This window comes from Adiantum capillus-veneris, chromosome 12, assembly GCF_014529385.1.
Source record: "Adiantum capillus-veneris isolate H3 chromosome 12, ASM1452938v2, whole genome shotgun sequence".
Lineage (NCBI taxonomy): Eukaryota > Viridiplantae > Streptophyta > Polypodiopsida > Polypodiales > Pteridaceae > Adiantum > Adiantum capillus-veneris.
Genome location: NC_140942.1, coordinates 65,412,418 through 65,421,830, shown reverse-complemented (window position 1 = coordinate 65,421,830; position 9,413 = coordinate 65,412,418).

Sequence of the window (9,413 nt, the reverse complement as noted above, 5' to 3'; positions counted from 1 at the left end):
AGCACCTTGATGCCACCAATACGAAGAAGACAACCCATGACAAGCAAGTAGGCAAGCTATTTCCAAATTTATTTTTTTGTGCTCATTCTTAATTAATTATGTCGCTTTTCCATGCACAGACAAGTAAAACCATTGAGAGAGAGAGAGAGAGAGAGAGAGAGAGAGAGAGAGAGAGAGAGAGTTGTTCAACCATCATAGGCACTAGCAATGGCATGCAAGAATATAGATGAATGTGCCACAATGCTCTTAATAGAGGTGGAGTTTAGGGTAGTGCAAAAAAGTCTTGAAATCACCACGTTGGGGAGAGCTTCTCCATCAATTTCCTTGGCCCCCTCCTCATCCTCTATGATGGAAGACTCCCTTGATCTATGGAATGTTGCATTATTCAAAGAAGATGAAAATAAGAAAGTTTACTTTTATTTAAACAATTCCTTTTTTTGTATTGGTAGTGCATATATGAAGACTTTCATGTGTAAGTACCAACATTTGGTTTCAATTTCCGGTAGCTTGTTGTCTATGATAATAAGTTCATTCCTTGTTCCCATGAACAAAGCAAGAGAGATCTAAAAAAGATATCCTTCCTTGAAATAATACTTATAGAATTTGAGCTATCCAAATTTCTTTTCCTTTCATTCCAACTTCTCCAAGGAAAAGGTTGATCTTCCTCTTATTGCATTGAAGATACTTTTGAGATATCTAATGAGGCTGTCCGGGGTGGGTGACAAGAGAAGTGACCTTTAAAAACTCCTTAAAGCTCTTGTGCTGCTCACGGCAACCCCAAGCACAAAAAACAACAACAAACCCATAGCCAAACCCAAACAAGAAAAGGGACACCACCTAGTTATGGAAGCAAAATAGGATGCAAGAGAGTTTTTTTCATGATCGAGAAGAGGCACAACAAAACACACATAAACAATCGTACGTAAACACATGCATCAAGGGGAGCAAGAAAGATGTAGAACATAGGGTAGAGACAAAGGAATGGAGCTTGTACAATACTTGGTTTACCACTTTCACACTGATGTTGTTCTTTGCAAAGCTATCATAGAGTTTACATGCAAACTACATTGATGCTTGGTGAATGCTAAACATTCCCATCACACACTCATTGGCTTAGGGTTGCGGGAGACCTCTCACCACTCTACCCTCTTACAATGGACAAAATTAGGCAATGAAAGCATGTTGAACCACTTTCACAACAAGCTCAAGTGACACAATTTTAAAGATGCAAATCACATTCAATTCATCAAACCATGTTGCACAAGTGGATAGAGGAAGATTTGAAAGCCAAATCATGACTTTGAAGCACCAAACCTCAATTTTTTTGACAATGGAAGAGCATGTACAACAATGATCTTGAGATGTGGCACTCACACTCTCTCATTTGTAATGTGTAGCATAAAAAAAACTAGTGCACCAATGTGTGAAAATCACAATATAGTGACTACATATAATCTCTCCTCATGCATACAGTGTTAAGGTGCTATGTGAGAGATGATTTACAAGGAAGGAGAGGGGCTTATTTATAGGTTGTAAGCCCCTCATTAAGCTTATTGATAATCCTATTTTACAAGCTAACAAACCAAGATAGGATTTTTGAATATCAAAATATGGCGGGTTTTCCTTTTATGTTTGAGTCATGGATGTGAGCTCAAGAGAAAGGCATTCTTGATGGTAGAAAAAGATAAAATTAGAGATAGAGAGAGAGAGAGAGAGAGAGAGAGAGAGAGAGATGTCAGGACACGGGTCGTGTACCCTAAGAACTAGGCTAGGCAAGGACTACGATCAAGGGCCGGGCTAGGCAGTGTGGACAGGGGATCCGTCTAGGGCAAGGGGCTAGGAGCCCACCTATAGAGGGAGGTTGGGAGGAGGATCCAGGAAGCCTAGTTGCCTAGTTTCTTACACTGGTATCAAAGCAAGGTGGAGAGGAAGGGGGAAGGTGGAGCCAGGGCGGAGGAGAAGGCATGGAGCGAGCTCTCTCTCAAGCGGGGATCTCTCTCTTTCTCCCTCTCTTTCAAAATCTCTCTCTCGATTGACTTCAGTCGAGGCCTAGCCTTCCTTTCAACAGGGTTTGCTCTCTCCCTCTCTCGGAATCCCTCTCCCTCGTTTTTCAGCAGCAAGCCGCGCCATGCATGGTCTTGCATAAGCATGCAGGCTGTGCTGTTCAAGGTCGGGGACGACGCTGTGGGACTCCTCTCTTGACTGGCGGGGAAGGAACAATCGAGTGTGGGCACGGCCTCTTGAGGCGAAGGGGGGAGAGCGGCCGAACTGCGCAAAACCCGGAGCTATGGAGCTCGACGGGAGCGCGAGGAACAGCAACGCAATTCACGTCACTGCAACCGAGCGTGGCGGGCATCACAAGAGCCGCCATCTCCTCCCAAGCGTGTCACGGCACTGTTGGCTGCCATAGCCGACAGTAGAAGTTTTATTTCCCACATGTACACGCCCTAAGGCTTTGGGCCTTGGACAAAAATTTGGACATGGGTGAATGCCCACCCCGGCACACACCCCGTGCACAGAGTACGCAGTTTTTCCCCCGGTGGTCAGCCAAGGTGCGATGTAACCTCATCGACAAGGGATCAGGAAATTCTTCGACTGGCCGTCAATTTTCTGCAGATTCTCCAAAATTGCAGAAATTGTCGAAGTGGATCAAGGTTAACTTACGATGGCTAAGTATCTATTAGTACTTGTTTCGTCGAGAAGATCAAGTCGTCTACGACGTTTTCAAGGAGACGATTACATACTACAGCTTCAAGATTGTGTTTAGAATCAAGGGGGTTGGCCCATGAGCTATGTTGCAGTTTTGCAAGGACGTGGATACCACGGAGGGCGAATCTGCAGCATTTCAAAGACAGAGGGCAAGCAAATACATCATCGAATGTAACTGTGTATAGCCTGCAGTAAATACATCATGAAGTCGATGGCGAATGCCACTTTGCGAATCCATCGGCATGATGTCAGGACATCATGACCATGGAATCAACCTCGTGTTCCGAAGCTGTCAATCACATGCAAGGGATGTGCTAGTGGTTAGACTGGACCAAGATTCAACAAGAGCACAAGGATTCAGACTAATCCACAGGTTTGAGGTTTCATGTTTTAAAGGTTTTCTCGTTTTATGTATGATCTCAATTGTAGGGGATATTCCAGATATTTGCACAAGTTGCTTCTTGCTTCAAGAATTATTCTTGTCCAATCAAGGTAGCCGTGCAAGATGATGCACCGCAGGTTGCTACCAATTGGTACTGTTATTCAATTGCATTCAAGAAAGTACATGCAGCGCCTGAAATGAGTATGGTACCGATGTTGGCATGGCCGATTAATTCTTTTTATCGCCAAGGTATGCAATAGCTTTTGTTTTGGTTTGATTATGATTTCAAACATGCTGTGTAGCTCTTGCATGCAGGCACGAGCACATCTTGTGACAAGTTCCGTAGGCAGTCAATTTTTTGCCCACTGCTTTGTTTGCAAAGAGCCATTGTTTGGTTGAGAGATCAACATCGAGCAGGGCTTGACTACACCATATTCAAGCCATGCAAAAGAAACTGATACTTACAGGGATCGGCACGGCCGATAATTCTTATGGCTCAAAGGCTTCAATTTAGGGATCTTGCATTGTGACTTCCCACGTTTGGCATATGCTATGAGCATACATAATATGGAAAGAATAGGCAAGGTGTTTGCAGGTGAATTCAATTTTGCAGGTTATGCCCTTATGTACCAGACGAGTGTATACAACATACGAGGGCGTCTGTGCAGATATGGCTATGGGCCGTTTTGGAATGAGTTTTTCTCCCAACTATCATGAAAACTGGTTGCAGCAACAATGACCAGGTTAGCCAAGTTGAAGTTTTTCCCGTTTCTTCCTGTTTACACTTTACTTGGCAATTACTGTCATAGTGCAAAGCAAAGTGCTTTAGCAATTTTATAGGAAGCACGGCTTCAGGGAACTGGCAAAATAAGGGATCTCAGCTCACAGAATCCCTACAAGTTTCAATTGTGCAAGATACTTACAGTTTTGGTTCTCACGTTTGAGGCCATCACTCTGCGCGAGGGCTTACCATTCTTTATGCACGGCATACTAAGCAGGTGGCATAAATTCCACCACTTCATGGATTACGCTTCCGCTAACACACTCGCAACTCTGTCAAGGGCAGAGTACGGATGGATTGTTGGTTGCTATCAACACTCACCAATACTAAAACGAATCTACAATTTCGTTTCGATTCACCGGCAAGGTGCCCCTTTCGAGTCATCCTCATACAGTCACGACCCTACACGGTAGACGGTCAAGATTTAACTTGTGTTTTCTGTTGCCTCTCTCGATGAGAGCGTCATATAGACAGATTTTGGAATACTTATACGATAAGCTGCAAGTCAGGCATAAGATGTTTAAGAGTACATAGCTTGGGCACACACTCTAAAAACTTAAGGCAAGTTCCTCAGCCCAGCATGTTCTTCCTTTTGTTCTCTATCTCTAATCTTCTAAGAAGCTTTTGATACATGTTTTTCTCCTGAGTCAGCTTGAGCCAAGGTGCTCTAACTCACAACTAGCACGTAGCTAAGATGCTACTAAAATTAGTCTTCATCGGTTCGTCGATTGAACACTATTTTGCCTAAGGGCTATGAGCCAAACAGGCTAAGAGCCGATGTCAAGACAAGGGTAAGACCCAACTATTGGTATTCTTTGGGTGATTGTTGTCCAGATATACCCAAGGAAGTACACATCGACGTTAATGGACAAGCAAGAGTCTTGTCATTCCGGATGTTTAGGGTGTCATTTTTGCACCATATGTTTCTAGTGCGATGCTCAAGTTGAGTTTTTGATACTCTTGCACTTACATCAGCTGATCTATACCATGGAGTCTAGAGGCAGCCCACAATTGAGACAGCATTGCTGTTAATACGAGCTAGACATCTAACTTATGTGGATTTCTTGCTCTCACTATAGCACTACGACATGTCTATGGACATACTTTTTGGGGTAAGACCCGTCGAGTGATTGCTGCATCATCCCATAGGCATTAAGGATCACAGTTTGATCTGCATTGAAGATCACAGTTGATCTCTCCCAGCTATACTTTCAAGGAAATAATTCCGCAATCTAACACACACGGTAGCGGACGGACACACTTGCCAAGTTGTTTCCAATCATTCTGCACACGGTTGACTATGTTCGTTACCGTTATCTGCTAGTTGAGCAGTTTCTACAAAGAGCCTTACCAAGGGGTTTGACTACGTAGATTCCAATCCATGGGCTTGGATTGCAAAGGCAACACCCAGAGTTCCCAGTACAATGCTGTTTGTTTTTTCAGGTAGGGGACGTGCTCCTCTCCATTTGAATACATGTAATTGTACATTACGTACAACTCTCCAGGTACGCATCTATTGATTTGGTGTTATTCCATTTTTAGTATGCTTTGCTTGGTTTTTCAAGACGTATAAGTGCGGTTGAATGTTACAGAGCCATGCCAAGGGCATGTCGGCAAAAAGTATTTTGGGCCAAGTGTCCAATCTATATTTCTGCCTTATGCTGTTATGACTTCACTTGTAGGATTCAATATGGCACATGTTGTCACATGGGATACAACATGGTCTAGGAACTCAAGGAGTTCGGTTTAGCCAGTGTGGAGCAATGAATGAGGGTCCCTCTCACTCCCGTCGTAGAGTGTCTGTAGTTACCTCCACACACAAGTACATCTTGTACCTCCACACACAAGTACATCTTGTACTTGAAGGATGTTTTTTTTTACACATCCTTACATAAGACATATTCCACATGTGGAGAATATGAGTCTCTGGACTGACACTGGCGTCATTATTTCAAATTATGTGTCACGACAAAGTCCCTAGGTGTTGGTCACATCTGTTTTCTAGACCATTTTTAGCACGACGTATCAGGAGCAATTTCGTGGCCAGAAATTGTCGGGTACTTAGGATGACTTGTCAAGGTACAAGTACTGTTAAACAACATTACAGATGGTTGTTTATACATATAGCATGGCTATAAGTTGTTAATGACAAAGTTTCATTGTTTGTATCTAGAAGTGATCACTGTTTCACCTTCTATTATGGTTCAGACGTTTAAGCAAAGCTTGCAAAAGATTGCAAATGAAAGTATTTAGTTTCTTTTCAGAACTATTTACATTCCTGTTAATGTGTGCTAGGCGCATCACATTTGCCATAAGTATTGGCAAGCATCATTATGGATGTACAGGTTCGGTTAGTTTTTGCTAAATACATGCACACCAGGTGTTATGGGCCCTAGTGAATAGCAAGGGATGATTTGGAACGGCATGCATATTCCATAGATTGTTGCTTATGAAGCATTTTATACTCTATGTGTACTATCTCTATGAGAGTACTTTTGGATCCACTAATCTTCTCATACAATAACAGCTGGTCCTTCAACTTATAGAAGAGATCCCTTATGTTAAAGCAGACATCATTTTTTGGGTTACTTTCACTGCATGGCCAATGTGACAATTTTTTACTTATTTCATGATCTATGCATAAGTTTTTAATACATCCATTAATGTAGCTCCTCTAAATTGTTGGCATTGTCTGTTGCCCCACCTCCATGTTGAGTGTGATTGAAATAACTAGTAGGATCTTAGTAGTGGATATTCTTTATGCCTTGTGTAGACCAAGTATCCAAGCTGCCATATCTCATTGCAAACCAAGGCATGCGATTACATATAATACGTTGCACACATAGCAAGCACAAACATTACCAAGAAACAGATTTGCAAATCCAAACATTGTCATATCGACAAACAAGCGATAAGTTGATTTATCTAGACATTAATAAATGTTTTGTGAAAGGTCTCCAAAGCCTCTTGAAAATTTGCATAGTCAGTATCAGTCCATGTGTTCAATTCAAAAAACTTGAATATTGCATCCAAGGTTTTCCATACCTTCGTCTTACACGAGTCTTTGGTTGTACCACTGTTTGCATGATCAACATTTTCATTATGCAAATTTTTCCACCTATTGCATCTCAATGCTTGTCTTTCTTGTGTGCTATGAATTTTACATTGTCTTCCGGTCATAGGAATTGATAGGAAGGGTTGGGATTTCACACCACCAATGGATAGCTTTTTTGGGCCATCTGGGCCATTTTTAGATCTCTTTTCATCACGCTCTATATAAACATGTCCTCTCTGCAAATCCATCTCTGAGAAAATTTCCTGTAAGGCTGAGATCGCCCTTTACTTTGCAAGGATAGGTCAAGTGGTCAATGCAAGATAGATGTAGAGAGAACATTAGTTTTCTGATATCCTATAAAGTACATGCATTGTGTATATGTGCACCCTATATAGTGGGATATCCAAAATGGGCCATATGTTAGTCGTGAAGATGTTTATCTAAAGTTCTTTTCCCCGTATGGCTTGTCCAAGCTATTTTTATTGTTTCTCCTTTGAAAACATTGTACATGCATTTTAACGTCTTTAGGTCTCCAACCATGCGCCACTGAACTATCAAGGAGCCCATGCCCTCAACATCCAATCTCGTTGCATTTCTTTATTCACTTCTTATTTCTAGGATGCTAGTTTGATACAAAACCCAATTCAACATATAGGAGTTCTCAACACGAACCTAAATGGGTACTTTTAACCTAGCTGGAATGCACATTCAAAAGCATACAACTTTCATTAAGCATAACGTCAACTCACTTTGAATGTTGCAAGAAGAAAAATGATGTGCTCAAATTGCACGCTAAAGTTTCTAAGGTCATTGGATAAAATAGTTGCATCCAGTTCTATGTTCATGAGTCTGATTGTGACTCGCTTAGGGGTTGCTTTTGGGCCAAAGGGATAAAATTGAGGCCAGTGAGTCACTTATAAACATATTGAGTGTTTGGGTGCACATATCAACTAGAAACTCTCCACAAATACCACCAATAGATGATCTTGCCTTGAGGGCCAATGCTCATGAAGGGTAAGTTGACTTCAAGCGTGTAGTTTGGTTATATTTTTAATCTCCATTTAATGATTAGTGGATCATTCATCCAATGGATGATTACAGTAGTTTGGTTATAGTTTTAATCTCCATTTAATGATTAGTGGATCATTCATCCAATGGATGATTAGAGTGGTCAAATCACACTTTTTTTCTTATTCTTATAGAAGGATCATCACCTACAAACTTGACTGAAGAAACTAATGAAGAACTTCAAGCAACTATTATCTTTAAATTATATGCACCATATGTTGAAGGAGTGTTCAAGGCAAGGATTTCAATGTCTTGTTGATATTGTGGGGTGCACCTGATGGTGACTAGTAAACTCTCTCCGACCCCCAAATCCAATCGTGATTCCTATATCACCCATTTCACCCATACCGTCTCCTCCACTCATTCCTAGTGGATCATTAAGTACACGAGTCATGTTACATTGTTCTAGATCCAAAAGTTTTATTCCACCACTAGTTTCTTCCCACTAGTCTTTCTCCTTCAACCTCATGGACGGGACATGTTTTCTATATGATGGCCCCCAATGAAAGTTCTACTTTTTAGATAAATTGAAGTTTCCTTCTTTACCTCCACCACCTTTGCCCACTTGCAATCCCATGGCAAGATCCTACCCCATGCATTTTGGTTAGTTTCCTTATTTTCCTTCATCCATGAGGCCCGGGCCCAAACCCTTCAAAGATGGTAGCTCTATGGTTAAATGTTACGCATTTTTAAAGCTAAGGATTGAGTAAAAATCGTGTAATTTGAGGTTGCCTTCAACAATGGATACTACACTAGAAAATCTAAGCTTTCCAAGTTTTTGGATCTCTCAAAGACAATGCTTTGCAATGACGGAATGCTCTTAATGCCAAGCCCAATGCTCCTAGAACATGGCATCAATTCAAGATTTCTTTTGCCAAAAATTATCTTACTATAGCTTTTGAGTTTAAAACCCCATTTTCTTGGAACAAATGGATGGTTTACCCAAATGAAACACTTGGTAATCACAACCAAAACATTTGTGATGTATATCTTACCGCTTCTATATTCAAAGAGTGTATCTTGGCAAATCAATATGAATAGCACTAATATGGGATCTCTTCTCCATCACAAGATTACAATCAATGTTTCCACTATGCAAAATTTATGGATCATCCTAAAGTTAGATGAGGATGATGGAAAGCAAGCTTTCTTTCACCAATGGGATACTTTCCAATCTATCATCTTTTTTACCTCAATTATTTACTTCCCCATTAGAACGCAAGTTGACTACTTTGCAAACCTTTAAGAACTTCAATTTTACCCTCGTGCAATAAGATTTTTTTATAAGGAACAATCAGTATGACTAGTGTTTTCAACGAGACGTTGATTTTATGTTTGTCCCCTTTTACACCGACCTAATTTGTCTACAAATCCCAAATGTAAAAAATATTAAACCATCAATGGTCCTAGCTGTGAAT